General features: G+C 41.1%; 1 protein-coding gene across 7 annotated transcripts in view; it reads right to left on the bottom strand.

Moving 5' to 3' along the window:
* slco4a1 (solute carrier organic anion transporter family, member 4A1) overlaps positions 1-2,840 on the bottom strand; it is a 183,390-nt gene extending 180,550 nt beyond the window's left edge. For 5 of the 7 annotated variants that reach the window (XM_087994815.1, XM_087994812.1, XM_043710617.2 and 2 more), the window contains exon 1: positions 2,769-2,840. The gene's annotated coding sequence lies outside the window, so the exon portion shown is untranslated. Of the gene's footprint in view, positions 1-118; positions 262-2,768 lie in introns of those variants that run through there. The other 2 variants (XM_087994811.1, XM_087994810.1) reach the window with 2 other exon arrangements.
* Between the last annotated feature and the right edge of the window lie 16,171 nt (positions 2,841-19,011).

Raw genomic sequence — 19,011 nt, 5'->3', positions numbered from 1 at the left:
CAGCCTTCACCAAAGTTCCCATTTCGCGTTACACATTTCGCAGTAAACCTCACTTAAAACACCTCTTCCCCCTCTGCATCGAAAACCAACTTTAAATCAAATTCCCAGATATACTTACTCAATGTTGGTCTATCTTTTGTTTTGATAAAGTCATGACAGAATGTCACTGCTCAGGACCATAGGAGATTCGAAGACTGAGTATGGATTAGGGTAGGCGAGGTTATAACAGAGGAAGAGGTTTCGAACAGTGAATTGATGGAGTGTGGGCAGCTGAAATGAAGATAACAATCAGAGAATGAGGAAATCACAGGCTGAATATGACAGAGAGAAGGAAGAAGGCCATATTAGGTTGAAAATAAAACCAAGAACTACAGATGCTAGAGATCTGAAACAAACATTGGGCGGCACGGTGGCATAGTGGTTAGCACCGGGTTCAATTCCTGCCTCAGGCAACTATCTGTGTGGAGTTTGCACATTCTCCCAGTGTCTGCGTGGGTTTCCTCCCACAGTCCAAAAAAATGTGTGCAGGTTAGGTGAATTGGTCATGCTAAATTGCCCGTAGTGTTAGGTAAAGGGGAAAATGTAGGGGAATGGGTCTGGGTGGGTTGCTCTTTGGAGGGTCAGTGTGGACTTGTTGGGCCAAAGGGCCTATTTCCACACTGTAAGTAATCTAATCTAAAAAAAAGGAAGTCCTGCACCCTTGAAGAGTCACTGGACTCAAAACATCAACTCTACTTTCTCTCCACGGATGCTGCCAGAACTGCTGAGTTTCTCCAGCAATTTCTGTTTTTGTGTTATGAAAGGTTGGAACTTGGCAGGGTAAACTTGTGTCGGTTTGCAACAAGTTTTGAAAGGAGTGGCAAAGACAGGTTGAAGAAGAGTAGTAGCGGAGAGAGACCAAAATGTGACTGGGTAAAAAGGGGTACACCGCTACTGTGCAGGTTCAGACAGAGCAAGTGGAAAAGGAAGCCTCTGTTTAGGCCAAGGTGTCAACACCTGGAAGGCGAATTTCAGTCGAGGTCAGGAAACAAACAGATTGTGGCAAAGCGAAGATCACTCAACAACATGATAGCAAAATCTAGATTAGGTCAGAAGCAGCAAGAACAATTCAGAGATAATTGAACAGAGTGAATATTTCTAACAGAAGAAAACTGAGTCTCAGAAGTAAGCAATAGCACAGGTCTAGCAGAGAACACCACGTCAGTAGAAAGCGGTGACAAAGGTGTTGTACAATACAAAGTCACATTGGCTTATATCCAAAAGAGCGTTTGTTTTCTTAACATCCAAACCTGACTGAATTTAGTTCCACAATATCAAAGAATGTACATATTATGTACATAGAATGGATTCTCTACTCAACCGAAAAAATTGTGGATGCTAAAAATCAGAAACAAAAACACATATTGCTGTAAAAGCTCAGCATGTCTGGCAGCATCTGTAGAGAGAAATCAGAGTTAATGTTTTGGGTCCAGGAAGTTCTGAGGAAGGATCACTGGATCAGAAATGTGAACTCTGATTTCTCTCCACAGATGCTGCCAGACATGTTGAGCTTTTCCAGCAATTTCTGTTTGGTTCTCAATTCATCAACTGCAATCGTGTTTAATTCTTCACTGGATGATGCTTATCGTTCAGAAACGAATCGATTTATTTCCCCATCTCACATTTTGCTTTGTAAGTCTACATTGAAATAGCTAGATAATATGAAACTTTCCAACGAGACCTGAATTGGGTATTTGAATCTTGTACAACTTCAAACTAGAGATGCAAGTATAACAAGAATCTTGAAGCTGAATAGGATAGATTCATAGCCACTCCTGCATAAAGATGCAAGATATCTCTAAAGGTTAACGCTGACATTTGAGATGGGAGAGACATTCGTTAGCTAAATAAAAAAAAAATCGAGTCATGCCAAGATAATAAACCATTTAAAGAAATCATTAAGGCTGTTTTATACATGAGAGAGAAAAAAAATAAGTTGTGTGAAACTACGTTGCACTTTATCCTCGATCGACGATGACTTATTTCTTGCAACGTCAACGTGGTTTCACAAAATTATTTGAAGGAAACCAGATAATGACTCCGCAAACTCATGACCAGAGAAACACGTGGAGTGTGTAGTAAGATTATTGCTTCTATCACTGCAGAAGAATTTTATCAGAAACTGTTCCCCACTGTTTGCGGCGCTTCCAGACACCTGTTAAACTGCATTGAGAGGAACACGGCAGGTGTGACCGACAGTAACCCCAGTGACTGCCTTCTGTACCACACAGCAACAACAATCGTTTTGTTCAAGGCGCTGAGTGACTCTGATGCCGCTAGTTTTCAGATCGCATTTCACAGCTCCTGTTCCTCCCACCCCCCACATAAATAGCAATATCTTACATTTTATGTGGCAAAACCTTCCTGAGGATCACAAGCTAACATTGCTAATAGAGGACTCAGGATCCATCTGGAAGGAAATATATTAAATTGTCTTTACGGCAAACTGTCAGCCACATGTTTACAACCACATTCTGTGTAAAATATGAACACAGGGCACACGATGAGTTTAAAATAAACCAAGTCTCGAAAGCCAAGCAAACAAAGGATCAGAGGTAGCCCGCATGATAACAGCACGTTTCAAATTGTCATTAATCATCTTTATCTCCATTGCTTGTAATTGAGTTGATTTAGCAGTTTCCATTCCAGGATGTGTATGTTTTTTTCTCGGAGGCGAGTTAAGGGGAATCCCTAGCCTTTCCAGTCTGGAAAAGTGAAAAGAGACTCACATGTAGCGCTGACTATTAGCTTCACGCTCGTCCAAGTCCAGGTCCAATCTCTCATTCATGAAGCAAGGGAGCAGATAGTGACTGGCAGCCGGCTCGGCTAATGACCACGCCAGTATATGGCGTTACGTCTGTGCACCAATCAGAGAGGCTGTGGCTGACTGAATGACATGAATATGGTCCAATCACAAGCGGATCCCGAATAAGATACATCCACATCTCCTCACTGTAGCCCACGCTGGGCGAAGATGATCAGTACATAACTGAAATTGTTACTTTTTTTGTGATACAATCGCAGCGTTTAATGTAATTGATTTTATTTACCTTTGTTTCACCCGAAATTGTTTATAAATCTGCAACAGCCAAGAAATTCACACCGTTGATTTCAACCACATTCTGTATCCTGCCATCCTTTCAGTGAAAGAAAGACTTGCATTTATATTGTGCCCAGTATGATTGCTTGATGTGCCAGGGCTGCACGCAGGTCTATAGCTGAGGCTAGTTCAGTTTTTTGTTCTTTTTACAACAGGAGGTGCTTGTATTTCCCCACAGCACCTGGACGTGTGTGTATGTGTAAATGCAGGGACTTAGTAAAGACCACCATTGTGCAAAAGATTTTATTCAATATTTTCACCACCAGCAAAAACCCCAATGTGGCCAGTGAACCAGTACCAAGCAAAGCCCAATAAGGGCAATGCTGACATTGACTCAGTCTGTTATACAAGGTTATTGTTATGATATGTATAAAACACTGAATAGGTCTCAACTGAAGGCAAGTGTCCCATTCTGGGCACCATATTTTCAGATGTGAAAGTATTAGAGAGGGCGCAACAAAGGCACCAAAGTAAGATGGGAAAGGTTACCCAACCATAGCTAATGAAGGAAATTAGGGATAGTATTAGATGCAAGGGAGGGCATACGAGTTGACCAAAAAAAGGCAGCTGATCTGAGGATTGGGAGCAGTTTACAATTCAGAAAAGAAGGGCAATGAAACTTGTTAAGAGGGAGATAATTGAGTATGAGAGAAGGCTTGCAGGAAACGTGCAAACTGATTATAAAAGCTTCTACAGGTATGTGCCGAGAAACATTTGGTGAAGTCAAATGCATGCCCCTTATAGTCACAACGGAATTTATAATGCCATTACAATTACAATTGAATACATAGTTTGGTCTGTCTTCACAAAGGAGGATACAAATATTGTCCCGAAATATTGGTGAACACAGGGTCTAGCGAGAAGGAGCAACTGAAGGAAATCAGAATTAGTATGGAAATGGTGTTGGGAAGATTGATGGCATGAAAGGCTGATAAATCCCAATGGCCTAATAACTTACATCAAAGAGTATTTAAGGGAGTGGCTGTAGAAATAATAGATGTATTTGTGGTCATCTTTCAATATTTTATAAACTCTGGAACAGTTTCTATAAACTGCAGAGTAGCTAATATAACCCCATTAGTTAAGAAAGGAGGGCGAGAAAAAACAGAATTATTGACTAGTTGGCCTTACATTGGAACATGCTAGAGTCCATTATAAAAGGTTTAATAACACAGAAGTCAGTGACAGGATTGAATAGAGTTGGTATGGATTTACAAAAAGGAACTTATGCTTGACATATCAACAGGAATTTTTCAAGGACTTAACTAGTAAAGTTGAGAAAGGAGGGCCAGAGGATATGGTTTACATGGACTGTCAGATGTCCATCTCCAAAAAGATCCCACTTAAGAGATGAGCATGTACAATTAAAGCATATGGAATTAGGGTAGTGTATTGACATGGATAATCTCCACGCTCCAGGCTCACTGCCCTCATTCCTATGAAGGGCTTTTGCCCGAAACGTCGATTTTGAAGCTACTTGGATGCTGCCTGAACTGCTGTGCTCTTCCAGCACCACTAATCCAAAATCTGGTTTCCAGCATCTGCAGTAATTGTTTTTACCCCATGGATAAAAATATGGTTGGCAGATAGAAAACAAAGTGTAAGAATAAACAGGCCTTTTCAAAATGGTACTCAGTGATTAGTAGGATATCACAGGGATCCGTGCTTAGGCCTCAGCTATTGGCAATCATTTAGATGAGGGAACTAAATGTAATATCCCAGTTTGCTGATGACAGAAGGCTGAGCATGGGGAAGATGAGCTGTGAGGAGGATGCAGAGGTTCAGTGTGATTGGACCAATTGAATGATGGGCAATGCATGGCAGAGTCAAGAGTGTAGTGCTGGTAAAGCACAGCAGCTCAGGCAGCATCCGAGCAGCAGGAGAATTGATGAAGGGCTTATGCCCGAAACGCCAAGACTTTTCTCCTGCTCCTCGGATGCTACCTGGCTTGTTGTGCTTTTCCAGCACCACATTCTCAACTATGATCTCCAGCATCTGCAGTCCTCACTTTCTCCTAAATGCATGGCAAATCAAGTATAATGTGGATAAATGTAAGGCTATCCACTTTAATTGCAATAACAGGTAGACAGACTATTATCTGAATCATGATAGGTTCGGAAAACGGGAGATGCTCCAAGACCTGGGTGCATTTATGCGCCAATTGCTGAAAGTAAACTTGCAGGTGCAGCAAGCAGTGAAAAGGGGCTTCATAACAAGAGGATTCAAATGCACAATTTGTGGATGTAGGTTTGCTCGCTGAGCTGGAAGGTTCGTTTTCAGATGTTTCATCACCATACCAGGTAACATCTTCAGTGAGCCTCTGAATGAAGCTCTGGTCAGCAAACCTACATCCAGAACTTCAACTTGAGCTACAAATCTTCTCAAAACTCATTAGCACAATTTGTCTTGTTGAAAGTGTACAGCGCCTTGAGGGGCCCACCTGGAGTATTCTGTGCAGTTTTAGTCTCCTTACCTGAAGAAGAGTGTTTTGGCTATGGACTGAATGCAACAAAGTTTAACCAGATTAATTCCTGAGATGGCAGGATTGGTTTCTGAATAGTCCGGGACGGCTCAGAATATGTTCACAGCTGTTTACAGGAATTAAGAGGAATCTCATAGAAACCTATAAAATTCTCACAGGGCTAGACAGCGTAAGCACAGGAAAGATGTTCCCAATGATACTGGAGTCCAAAACCAAGAGTTACAATTTAAGGATATGTAGCTGGGTTTTTGGGATTGAGAAATTTTTTCACCAGAGAGAGGTGAGTTTGTGAAATTCACTGTCACAGAAAGCAGTACAGGCCAAAATGGTGAGCATCTTTGGGAAGGAGTTAGATGGAGTATTTAATGCTAAAGGAAATAAAGGAAGAAAGCGGGAACAGAGGATTGAATCATATAATCAGCCATGATCATATTGAGTGTTGGGGCAGGTTCAAAAGGCTGCTCCTGCTCTTGTTTTCTGTTTCTAAAGCTTCATGGGAATGAAGAACTTCAGTTTCATAGAAAGCTTGGAGAAGCTGAAACTGGTCTTCTTCTAAGTAAAGTGGTGGTGGAGAGATGGAATGATGTTGAGAGGAGGTATTAAAAATCACAAAGACAACCAGCAGGATTAATATTTACACAGCACCTTTCACAAACATGAAACACCAAAATGCTCTACAGTGTGTGAAACATGGAGTATGGTCACTGGTATCATGTTTAAATATGGCAGCCAATCTACAGACAGTAATCTCCTACACAGAGCAATATAATAATGACCAGATGATCTGTTTGGTTGATCCAGGGATAAGTATTAACCAGACACCATGGATAATTCCCCCCCACTGTTCTTCAAAACAATGAGATATGTTATTGTTATGTAAGAAAGTAGACAGGATCTCAGTCCAGCACCTCACCTGAAAAAGGGCAGAGCAGAAATCCTACTCTGCAACACAATGTACCAGCATGCAGTTTTCTTCAAAGTTCCTGAAAATGACTTCAACCAATAGCATTCTGATCCAGAGGCAAGATTGCTATAAAATGAGCCACAGTTGACTTGTGGGACAACACTTTTGCTCTGCAAAATGTCCTTCATCAGATCCAGAATTCTCAGTTGAAACCACATTTGAAACTCCCTACACCACACTCTCAGGCAGAGAATTTCTGATCCTAACCACTCATTACGGAAAAAGTTTTTCCTCATGTTCTCTTTTTAACTAAGCACCTCAAATCTGTCTCGTCTGGTAACATTTCAGCATCCAGAACATAAAAAAACAAATCTACAGCAATGCAGACTTGTTGGGAAATTAAATACCTCAAAATCATTTCTGAAAATCCAGACAGAAGTTTTTTTTTGTGTTGGGAGCCACTACTGAAGAAAGATTCTTATTCAGTTACTAATCAAACATCTCAGTCCAACTCTTCCTAGTATCATATTACAGCCAATGAAATGTCCAATACCTATGTCCTTCCTCATATTTTACATAATTTTACAGTGAATTATAACATGTTTTTGTTGAAGCTTACGTATAAAAGAAATGTCTTGCGCTACCAGGCTCACTTTCACTTTCTATTTTCAGATATTGCAGGGTCGAATTTGAATAACCCAGGGAAATGGGGATTGGGATGGAGGTACATGATTAACCCAAGATGGTACAATGTAACATGGCCAGGATATCAACTTCATGCTTGTTTGATCATTTTAATAATTGCTGTATGCCAGCCCAGAATTGTAACCTGCCAGCACCACTTGAAGTGAGCCTGCTCTACTTAAAGCTCATGATTTGGAGATTCCGGTGTTGGACTGGGGTGTACAAAGTTAAAAATCACCCAACACCAGGTTATAGTCCAACAGGTTTAATTAGAAGTACACTAGCTTTCGGAGCGAAGCTCCTTCATCAGGTGAAGATGAAGGAGCGTCGCTCCGAAAGCTAGTGTACTTCCAATTAAACCTGTTGGACTATAACCTGGTGTTGTGTGATTTTTAACTACTTAAAGCTAGTTTGTACCTTTTTAAAGAGAGGATGCATCTTGGCTTGATCAGATGCTGGCAGTCACCTAGGAGGTGAATCTGACTGGAGAAACAGTGAAAGATTGCATGACCTGGGACAGAGAGAATTCTAAGTGTATTGGACACTTCGCTGGAGGTCTTAGTAGAAGAAGTAGAAAATAGAAAAGTTGAGCTTTATTTTCAGAGGGCAGGAGGCACTCAAAGTATATGCTTAGAAGGCAGTGGAAGCAGTTTGCCCAAGAGAACAATGCCTGAAATCAAGACCATTAATCCTGATGGCAGCTGCCAGAAATTAAATGTTTTGAAATAAGTATTTGGAAATGCATCTTCACATGCCATATTCAATCAACAGCATCATCAGTCTTAAATATTTCTCTATTCACCACACCCTCATCATTCACTTACTATTTATCTCCATCAATCAACCATCAATTCACTACTTACTAATGCCTTAAGCGTCACACCCACAACTTATTGCTCAGTCATGTTGCTAGCTATTCAACCATAAGGAGGTGGAGAAGTCAATGTTTTGGGTACAACCCTTCTTCAGTCATTCCTGAAGAAGGGTTATACCTGAAACATCAACTTCTCCACCTCCTGATACCACCTGGTTTGCTGTGTTCCTCCAGCCTCCTGCTTGTCTACTTTGGATTCCAGCATCTGCAGTATTTTTGTCTCTAGCTATTCAACTGTGACAGTTCCATTGCACATAGTCAGTGACACGTTTCCCCTGCTCTTGCAGAAAAAGGTGAGCCACAATCAGGAACAGTCTGCACAACTCTGGGGTAAATTGCAAAGACTCACAATATAATACAAGTCACATTAGCAGGAATATTTGCACCGTCCACACCTAGAAGACAGAGAGTGGTACAGTTAATTCAATCTACCAAGAATGTGTTTTAAAATACTACTTGTAATTTCAAGACTCGTGATTCCAAACATCCATTAATGTACGTAATATATATTTATTTAAAGGATTTTTAAAAAAATAAATAACATTACTTTTATGATAAAAATTTTGAGAGAAAACCAGAAATTTTAACAGTCCAGTGAATGGATGAACTCAGCAAAAAATAATGTGCAGTAGGATCATTTCTGTACTTTGAAGGTGTCTAATGGATCAGCTTCCAAGTTGTGTCAGCAGATCACATAGGTTCATAGACACATGCTCAATAGGTGTGAGTTAGATATCTAATATGTATTATCATATTATCATATGAAAATAGGCATTTTCTTCCATCATTTTATTACATAACTTCATGATATTGCAGCAATTTGACACTATATTTACAGGAGCTGATAGCAAGAAACCCTGCAGAAATTCCACACAAAGTGTTAAGAAAATAAGTAGTAATTGTATCATTAACACCAAAAATAAATTATCATCAAATCTGGTCCTGTCTGCTTTTGAGCGCAAACTTATTACTTTTTGTAACAATACCTAGAAAGCTACTGCAGTACGTGAATTGGAATTCGGAAGTTAAAAAGTTGGCCTACTTATCACCAAGCTGCTTAGAATGTGCTATACAGGCTATTAATCAAATGAACCTGAATGTAAATGAACTGAAAACTTTATAAAGGAAACAGATTCAGTTTCCATTGAAGGTCCGGAGTATAAACCACCTGCAGAAACCTGAAAAAACAGAGTCAATATATTTCAGTGATTTCTTTCACCTCAGCTTGATTAACCATCACTTGTGCTATTGAATTTGCCAATAGCAGATAATGACTCATAATCTGTCAGAACAGAATGCAATTTACAAAGAAAGATATTTTAAAAAGTGAGGGAATATAGAGAGATGTTGAATAAAATGGCAATTTTAATATGTGCTGATCAAGTGATCCTTTCTTCAGGCACTTAGAACTCTTAGAACATAAGCACAAGAACTCTTACTAGCTGGACAAATTATCGGAAACATTGATAAGGTTGCTAAAAGCATTCAGAATTCTTAACTTTATGCAAAAGGATTTAGAACACAGAAGTAAGGAGGTACTGCTAAACAGCAATAACTACTTTCATATATTATAGAACTGTAAAGGCAGCTAAAGGATCAAATCAAACCTTACCAAACAAGACTCATATTTCACTGTTTAGCTCTCACCTGGAGTACCTAGGTCTCTACAGAAAACTTTAAGAAGGATGTCAACACTTATGAAAGGTAGCAGAGGAAATTTACTATAATGATATTGGAATGATCAACTTTAGTCTCTCGGACACACTGGAGAAGTTATGATTGTTCTCTTTAAAGTAGGAAAGCTTCCTCATTTCCCCTTCCCCCACCTCATCCTAGTTTCTAACCTCCAGCTCAACACTGTCCCCTTGTCTTGTCCGGACTTGTCCGACCTGACCAGCTCCTTTTCCACCTATCCACTCCACCCTCTCCTCCCTGACCTATCACCTTCATCTCCTCCCCCACTGACCTATTGTACTCTATGCTACTCTATCCCCACCCCCACCCTCCTCTAGCTTATCTCTCCACGCTTCAGGCTCTCTGCCTTTATTCCTGATGAAGGCTTTTGCCCGAAACGTCGATTTTGCCTGTCCCCGGATGCTGCCTGAACTGCTGTGCTCTTCCAGCACCACTAATCCAGAATCTGGTTTCCAGCATCTGCAGTCAATGTTTTTACCTGGTTATTTAATAGTGGTGTTCGAAATCATGAAAGATTTTGATGGAGTAAATGAGGTAAAGTTATTCCCATTGGCAGAAATATCAGTAACCAGATGCAAATATAAAACAAAATAAAAACTGAAAGAAGTGCAGATGCAGTAAATCAGAAACAAAAACAGAAATTGCTGGAAAAGCTCAGTAGGTCTGGCAGCATCTGTGGAGAGAAATCAGAATTGAATTCTGGGTTTCAGGTTGAATGACCTGTTCTGAGGACTGAAACATTAATTCTGATTTCTCTCCACATATATGACAATTGGCAAAAAATTAGACGTGATATGAGGAAGAATTAATGTTGTGCATGAGGTGTAATAATTTGGAATGCATTACTTGAAAAGATGGAAGAAGCAGTTTAAATAAATTCTGAATGCGTTCTGAAAGGCTCAAAATTTCAAGGCAATGGGAAGAGCAGAGTAGTAGGATTAATTAAAAAGCTCTTCTATGAAACTATGAAATATTTTTCACTGTGCATCAGACAATAAAGCTACCAAAAATTAATTAGGCTTAAATATTAGAATCACAATATTGCTACGGTGCAGAAAGAGGCCACTCAGCCTATTGTGTATACACTGTCTCTCTGAGCATTTTAACATAGTGCCAATATCCTGCCTTTTCCTCATAGCCTTACTCATTTATTTCAATTTAAATAATCATCTAATGCACTTATGAATGCCTCAATTGAACATGCCTCCCTTACAACTTCCAGTTATTGCATTCCCTACTCTAGATACTCACTGATTTTTTTTCTCTCACTCGCATTTCCTTTTTTTTCCCAAAGCGTTTTTACAACTGAGCTTTATGGTTCTTGACATTTTTAGAAGAGGGGACAGTTTCACATTATCACCTCTGTCCAGACCCCTGGTGATTTTGAAAACTGCTCTCAAAACACCTCATAGCCTTCTTCTCTTCGGGGAAACTGCCCTAATTTCTTGAATCCTTCATCAAATCCGAATTGCTTTGTCCTTGGAACCATTCTTGTAAATCATTTCTGCAGTCTCACTCATGCTTTCACTTCCTTTCCACAGTGTGACGCACAGAAGTGTACACAATACGCCAGCTGAAGTTTAACGAGTTTCCTGTACAAGTTCATTGTCACGTCCTTGATGTTGTTGTCTTCCATGCCCCAATGACCAAAATATTTAGTATCCGATTTGATTGTTGATCCAGTAATCTAATTGGACAGATTTTGTTTACAGGCTTGGTAATTTGCTTTGAGGTACATATGCCAGACAGCAAATGCCCCATGCAATAAACTTGTCATACTTTTAGTTTCTTCCACGATAGTTGGAGTTAACAAAGATTGAACATTTCACAGCAGTATTTCACTACTTGTGTAAGTGTGCCAAGTATTCACAGAACAAGGAAGACTGTGTGACATGCTTACACTCTAGAGAGAATTAGGCTTTAATAAATAATCAATTGTTTTCTTTCACATGCAAATAGAGGCAGCTTTCTATCGTGAACCGAAACATCCATAGTTGAAAACAAAGGCGCATAAATATTGTCAGTCCTATGTTAATGTTCAATTAATATCCAATACTGAAGTGTACATATATACAATACGCCCAAACTGAAAATTGACTGTCACTTCATGATTATATATTCCTTTGATCCATCTTTTGTTGTAATCCAAACATGATGTATAATACACTGATAATGTGTCCACTTGGAAAGGGTGAATAAGTGTGGAAGGGTTTAAAATGGACAGCCTATGCTGGGGAACCAGCTTTATATACTCGTACTTTGAAATTGCTTGAAAATGACTCTGTTGTCCAGCTATTCTGCTGCTTGATTTCTCATGACTAAATGGAGCTGGCTACCCAGTCAGTTCTAGTCTATCATTATAAATCTCAACATCAGTCATAGGCTGATTAACACTGCTTGATGCAAATAAAAAACAGAAAAATGCTACACAATCTCAGTAGAGAGAAAAAAAAGAGTGTTCTGAGTCCAGTTGTTCTTCCTAGGATTGAGTTTTTTTGAGCACTGTCAGTGTTTATTTCTGAGCTCCATAATCCTCTGCAGTTTTCCCATTTTAATTGCTTGACACATATGTTTGAGTACAGTGGTAGGAGTTATGCCTTCCCCTACTCATGGGCAATATGAACAGGCAACATAACCACACTTAATAGTTTTGGTGCCACTTGGTGCAGTGGTACTGTAACATTGATGAGTATTGGATAAAATTCCAATCATCCAGAAATCAAGCTCCCATCGGCCTATTTACATTAATTAAATATTGCTGTAGTTTATTTATTAGTGAGACAGAAGCTAATTTGGGAAGCAATCCAAACATGTTTTTCAGGCTAATTCATTTGTGAGTGATGCAATGTGTTGAAAATGATCTTTGATGCAGATATCATGACCAGCTTTGGAACTTGCTGCAATAACGCTAGTAATAATCAACTAGGTAAAAACAAGGACTGCAGATGCTGGAAACCAGAGTCTAGATTAGAGTGGTGTTGGAGAAGCACAGCAGGTCAGATCGGATGCTGCCTGACCTGCTGTGCTTTTCCAGCACCACTAATCTAGACACTAGTAATAACGTCAAGTTTAATGTAAGGTTTAACTTAACAAGCAGTGTCTATGGTTTCTTTGCACTATGTATAGAAATAGTTAACATTCTGTCTGCAATTATGAATTATTTTGTTTACTGAATTTGCAAAATCAAATTTTAAGAATTTGGTCACCAAGACCCAAACAGAGGGGCTGCAGACATAAGACCATAAAAAGGAGCAGGAGTAGGCCGTCCGGCCCTTCGAGCCTGCTTCGCCATTCAATAAAATCACGGCTGATCTTTTTGTGGACTCAGATCTGCTTACCCACGTTCTCACTGTATCCCTTAATTCTTTTATTGTTCAAAACAAAAATCCACCTTAGCCTTAAAAACATTTACTGAAGTAGCATCAACTACTTCAATGGACAAGGAATTCCACAGATTAACAATCCTCTGGGTGAAGAAGTTCCTTCTCGATTCAGTCCTAAATCTGCTTCCTCTCATCTTGAGGCTATGTCCTCTAATCCTAGCTTCATGTCAGTGGAAAGATCTTTTCTACTTTTATCTTATCTATTTCCTTCATAACTTTATATGTTTCTATAAGATTCCCCCTTTAATCTTCTGCACTCCAATTAATATAATCCCAATCTACTCAGTGTCTCCTCATTAACCAAGCCCTTCAACTCCAGAATCAACCTAGTGAACCTCCTCTCCACCACCTCCAGTGCCAGTGCCGCATTTCTCAAGTAAGGAGAACAAAACTGCATACAGTACTCCGGGTGTGGCCTCACCAACATCTTGTACAGCTGCAACATAACCTCTCTGCTTTTAAACTCAACCCCTTTAGCTCTGAAGGACAAAATTCCATTTGCCTTCCTAATTACTTGTTGTCGAGTGTGTGGTGCTGGAAAAACACAGCAGATCAGGCAACATCCGAGGAGCAGGAGAATCGATGTTTGGGGCATAAGCCCTTCATCAGGAATCTCCGTAACGTCGACTCTCCTGCTCCTCAGATGCTGCCTGACCTGCTGTGTTTTTCCAGCACCACACTCTCGACTCTGATTTCCAGCATCTGCAGTCCTCACTTTCTCCTAATTACTTGTTGTACTTCCAGACCAACCTTCTGTGGTCACACACCTTAACCAAAATAATGCTGGAGCCCTCGACCTGAAAGTCCCATCTCCCCTGTATTCAGCACCTACCAGTTTAACCAGCGCAAGGGGGAAAATGGGCTTTGCCATATTCCATGCATATACAATTCACAGAGGCAGGGGCACCTGTGAAAGTGTGGCTGGCCAAGAAGCAAATTTTGTCACCTATCTATCTGAAACACAGCTTCTGAATTTTACAAGTTTGAGGTAATGGTCTGAATCTACCAGAGGTCTTTGGAAGAGTATCCCTTTCAACAATTTGAAAAGTTTTCACCAAGTACCACAGATGTTAACAAATTCAAACAAAGGTGTCTGGTTGCTATTCACATGAGTTGGAGCATGGAGCCTCTGGTCTTGGATAGACAGATATTTATGCCTCTTCTGACTCAGGCACCCTGGTGGAAAGAAGCAGAGGCTGCTAAATAAGGAGAGAGTGGACATCATGGTTAAAAAGCTGAAAAATGACAATGGCACCATGTAGGCAGACTCATGGACTTGAAACAGAGCAGGAGGAGGAGCTCAGTGACAGACCCATATAACCATGGTTAATTTTTTACAAAAAGAAGGACACTCATCACCAGAATAGAGTCATCAGGCTCTCAAAAGTGGCAACATGAGAAATTGGTTGGCAACCGGACTCTGATGTGGCATTAAATAAAAGCAAATTACTGCGGATGCTGGAATCTGAAACCAAAAGAGACTATTTTCCAGCATTTTCTCTTTTGGTTTCTGATGTGTCATTGTCTTGACGAACTGAACTGCACCTGGAAACAATTATTACTCATTTCATTTTAGAATCCCTAGAGTGCAGATTATTGCTCAAATTTAAATTTTTAAAAATGCATGTTGATCCTGACCGGTTGAGACCTTGTCTTGCAGAATGCATCAGAGAATAGTTGTCCCTTGTGGTTTTGTTTAATTGAAAAAGACAATGCCTGGACACTCCTGTTTTCAGAGTGCAGGGTGCTGTTTATAAATAGATGTAGCTTCTAGCAAGTTTAAATGAGATCCCTATAATCTCAACTAATAATCTTAAATTGATTGTTAGTGTAAGTCTTTGTATACTCTGGCTGCAGAAAGGTTGTTATTTCCGTTTGAAATTTGGCACTCTTGCATCTATCCTGATGAGTGCAAGGTGAAAAGCATCAACGGTACATGTGTCTTTTCAGCAATACGCAAGTTCAATGAAATTTTAGGAAACTCCTACAAGCTAATACTACAATGACTTTCCTCTCACAGAGTTTATCTTCATATCAGGGTGAATGAAACAGGCTTTGTAATTATCTTCTAGATCTCAAACTTCCATTTTATCCTACAAATAAACCATCAGTTGAAAGTATAAGTATTTATTAAACAGCTCTGCATGACAGTTGGACATTGACAGTCTAACCAGAGGCAACACAACTGCTCTTGATATTGTCATTAGATGTGGAAATCAATGTAGAGTCCATTTCCAGGAACAGAGTCCACTCCAGTATACAATGTGCTTTGTCAGAAATAGAGTCCATTCCAAACTGCAGAGTCTGCTGCTAAAAATAAGTAATCCTGGGCTTCCCTTTATCCTTTAACAACCAAATCACCCAGGCATGTTTTTGAGCACAATTCAAATACTCTTCATTGCTCCATTTAACTTTAATGAGCCAGTCCGCAAACTATTTGAAACAGTGATCAGTGTCGCATTTGTATTTGCAAGAACTTGCACTGTTCACCTGGACTGGCATGTTTCCTACTTTGTGGTGGTGATGACACTTCAAAAGTATTCCAGAAGTAAAGTATTTTATAATAAAAACAAAATATTATGAATGCAATAGCTCCACAAAGGTTGGTATCTCATCACCAAGTCACCCTTTATTTATGTGTGCATCGTAAATGGCACTGACCCAGCTCGCTCGGCCAGTTCCTCAAGTAAACAGAAGCCCTGACACTCCTGTTTACTTCTGATCTAGATCTCTCAGAATGAATAGAATCTGATACTCCTGTTCTTTCTTTATTCAATTTCTACCACCAGGAAGAAAAAAAACATGCAAGTGGCACAGCCTGTTTATTATTTTTCTCTAGTACTTGACACTGTCTTGGCTTCCTCTGAGCCACAGTCTGCGTAAGCAGATCTGACTCCCCTGTTTATTTTTTTTCTTATTTACCCCCTTGAATGAGGAGACTTTTTAAAAATATTTTTTAAAAAATAGTTTACAAAACAATTAACATTTACAGCTGTACACAGAAACTGCAATTTTTACAAGGGAGGGGAATGGCAAAGCCAGGCCCCAAACCCTAACTTTCAACCAGTTTTCAGGGAAATGAGGACAAACCCCAAATCCCAGTTTCATTCATTACAAACAGTAACAATGACATTTGTACATTAAGACAGTCCAATTACATAAGAAACAGTGCACATAATACAGTCTACCAGAAAACCCAGCAAGACTCTCGGTCCCTCTCACTCTAAGGCAGCCTACCCCTACACACCTTCCGGCTCTGTTCATCCCATGCCCCTTCCAGTTCTCAGTTTGCCCTGTCACACCTTTCGACCACCTCTAGAACAGCCCACCCTGGTTCCCAATGGGGTGACAGCGATCAGGACGGCCTACCCACCCTCCGGCTCTCAGGGTGACAGCTTTCAGGATAAGCAATGAGCCTCCCAGCTCACAGTAAGGCCTGCCAGACACAGGGACACACAAGACAGTGCAGGTGATAACCCCAACAAACCACATGACAGTTAATTACCAAAAAACAGAGTGCTTTCTGATACACAGGGTCCATTAGCATAGACAGTTCTCTTCAAAATGTAGAATGCAACCCAGGAACAGAGTCCACTCCAATATACAAAGTGCATTATCAGAAATGGAGTCCACTCCAAACTGCAGAGTCCGTTGTTAAAGACAGTCCACAACAGAGGGCAGAGTCCACTCTTCCACTCCCGAAGGCAGCAAATGCACACTCCACAACACACAGGTATTCAATCTCCATGGAGTCCTGGCTCATCCTTTGAGAACTAGGCCCACTCCCAGGAACACCATATAATGCAGTGGTGCAGTTAACTCACAGGGGTTTGGTCTACTCCTGAAGGTCTTCTCCCAAAATCTAGGATACAGCAAGTGCTTGCTTCCCAGCACACACAGGTGTTCAATCTTCAGAGGCCTAGTCCCAGGGCTATGCCTCCCCACTGGAACAGCTCATCTGGAAGGTTGTAATTTCTCACAAGGGCTCAGTCTAAACACCAAAAAACAAACAAACAGTGAAGACACATACGAAAAAAACAAAGAAAACTAGAGTCCAAGGGCTAAGCTCTGCCACAAAAATCAACTTTCCCCTGGGACAACAGCATGCAGGGTAGAACACAAGCCTTCCGGATCTCAGCATACCCCTACGCGCCTTCTGGCTCTCGGCTGCTCTGACACCTTTCAACCACCTCTAGGACAGCCCATCCCAATTACCCCTTCTCAGGACGACAGCGCTCAGAATGGCCTACCCACCATCTGGCTCTTGGGGCGACTGGCATCAGGGTGGCCTAACCACCCTCCGGCTTTCAGGACAGCCTGCCAACCTTCAGGTTCACAGGATGGCCAACCCACCCTCCGGCTCTCGGGGTGACAGCTTTCAGGGCGACCCATGAGCCTCCCAGCTCATGGTAAGGCCTGCCAGACCCAGGGACACGCAAGACAGTGCAGGTGATAACCCCAGCAAACTATATGACAGTTAATTACTAACAAACAAAGTCCTTTGTAATACAGAGTCCATTAGCACAGACATTTTTCTTCAATGTAGAGTCCATTTCCAGGAACAGAGTCCACTCCAGTATACAATGTGCTTTGTCAGAAATAGAGTCCATTCCAAACTGCAGAGTCTGCTGCTAAAAACAGAGTCCACAACCAAGGGCAGAGCCCACTCCCAAAGGCAGCAAATGCACAGCACATAGGTGTTCAGTCTCCATGGAGTCCTGGCACATCCTTGGAGAGCCAGGGCCACTCACAGGAACACAGTACATTTTAAAGGTGCAGTTAACTCACAGGGGTTTTGGTCCACTCCTGAAGGCAACATCTTCTCAAACTCCAGGATACAGCAACTGCTCACCTCCCAGCACACACACAGGTGTTCAATCTTCAGAGGCTTTAGTCCCAGGGCTAGGCCTCCCCACAGGAACAGCTCCTCTGGTAAAATGTATGTCTTCCACAAGGGCTCAGTCCAAACACCAAAAACAGTGAGGATACATACAAAAAACTAAGAAAACTAGAGTCCAAGGGCTCAGCCCTACCACAAAATTAACATTGTCCTTTTCTCAAAAGTGAAAAAAAGTAACACACAGATTGTCACCAGCCAGTGAAACAACAATCTCCTAATGAAAACTGAGTTACACCTGAAACACATTGTGTGCATCAGAAGTTTAGTAATCAGTCCTCACTAAAAGGAATGCCAGTTAACAAATTGGCTAAATAATTCAGCCAGTTCAGGAATCAGGTTTCCCCCTCCAAAAAAAGAGAAACAGAAACCAACAGTAACACACGGACTGTGGCCCAGCCAGCACAGAGTCAGTCCCCTAAACTGAGGAGACTGTGGATCTCCTGTTCATTTTTATTTTATTTTCTTTTCCTCTTTCCCCCACACTACCGCCTAACTACGGTAGTGCTTATTTTTTCCCCAGCACCCATGTGGTGTGTGTGCAGGTGTGAGACATAGTGAAAGACATAAGGTGCATGAATCTTTATTCAAATTTCCACCACCAGGAAGAAAGGAAACACCCAAGTGGCCAGTGACAAGCAGTGTCCTTCACATCAAAGGGCAATGCTGCATGATCAGGCAGTGAAGGGGAGGGCAGGGATTAAATCAAAATAGAGTTGGAGGGAGAAATAATGCATTCCATTCCCTGCAGCACCCACCTCTCCCTGAACAGCTCCAGGGTGTCAGCGGACACCGCATGCTCCTTTTCCAGAGACACCCGGGTTCTAACGTAACCGCGGAAGAGGGGCAGGTAGTCAACCCCCTCCACAGCCCGCTGCCTGGAAATTTAGATTTAGATTACATTACAGTGTGGAAACAGGCTCTTCGGCCCAACAAGTCCACACCGACCCGCC

The sequence above is a fragment of the Chiloscyllium plagiosum genome, unplaced genomic scaffold, assembly GCF_037043375.1.
Source record: "Chiloscyllium plagiosum isolate Xiang-an unplaced genomic scaffold, Cpla_swu_hap1 HiC_scaffold_15, whole genome shotgun sequence".
Taxonomy (NCBI): Eukaryota; Metazoa; Chordata; class Chondrichthyes; order Orectolobiformes; family Hemiscylliidae; genus Chiloscyllium; species Chiloscyllium plagiosum.
Note: the sequence above shows the minus strand (reverse complement) of the source record. Positions and strands in the feature narration are given on the sequence as shown.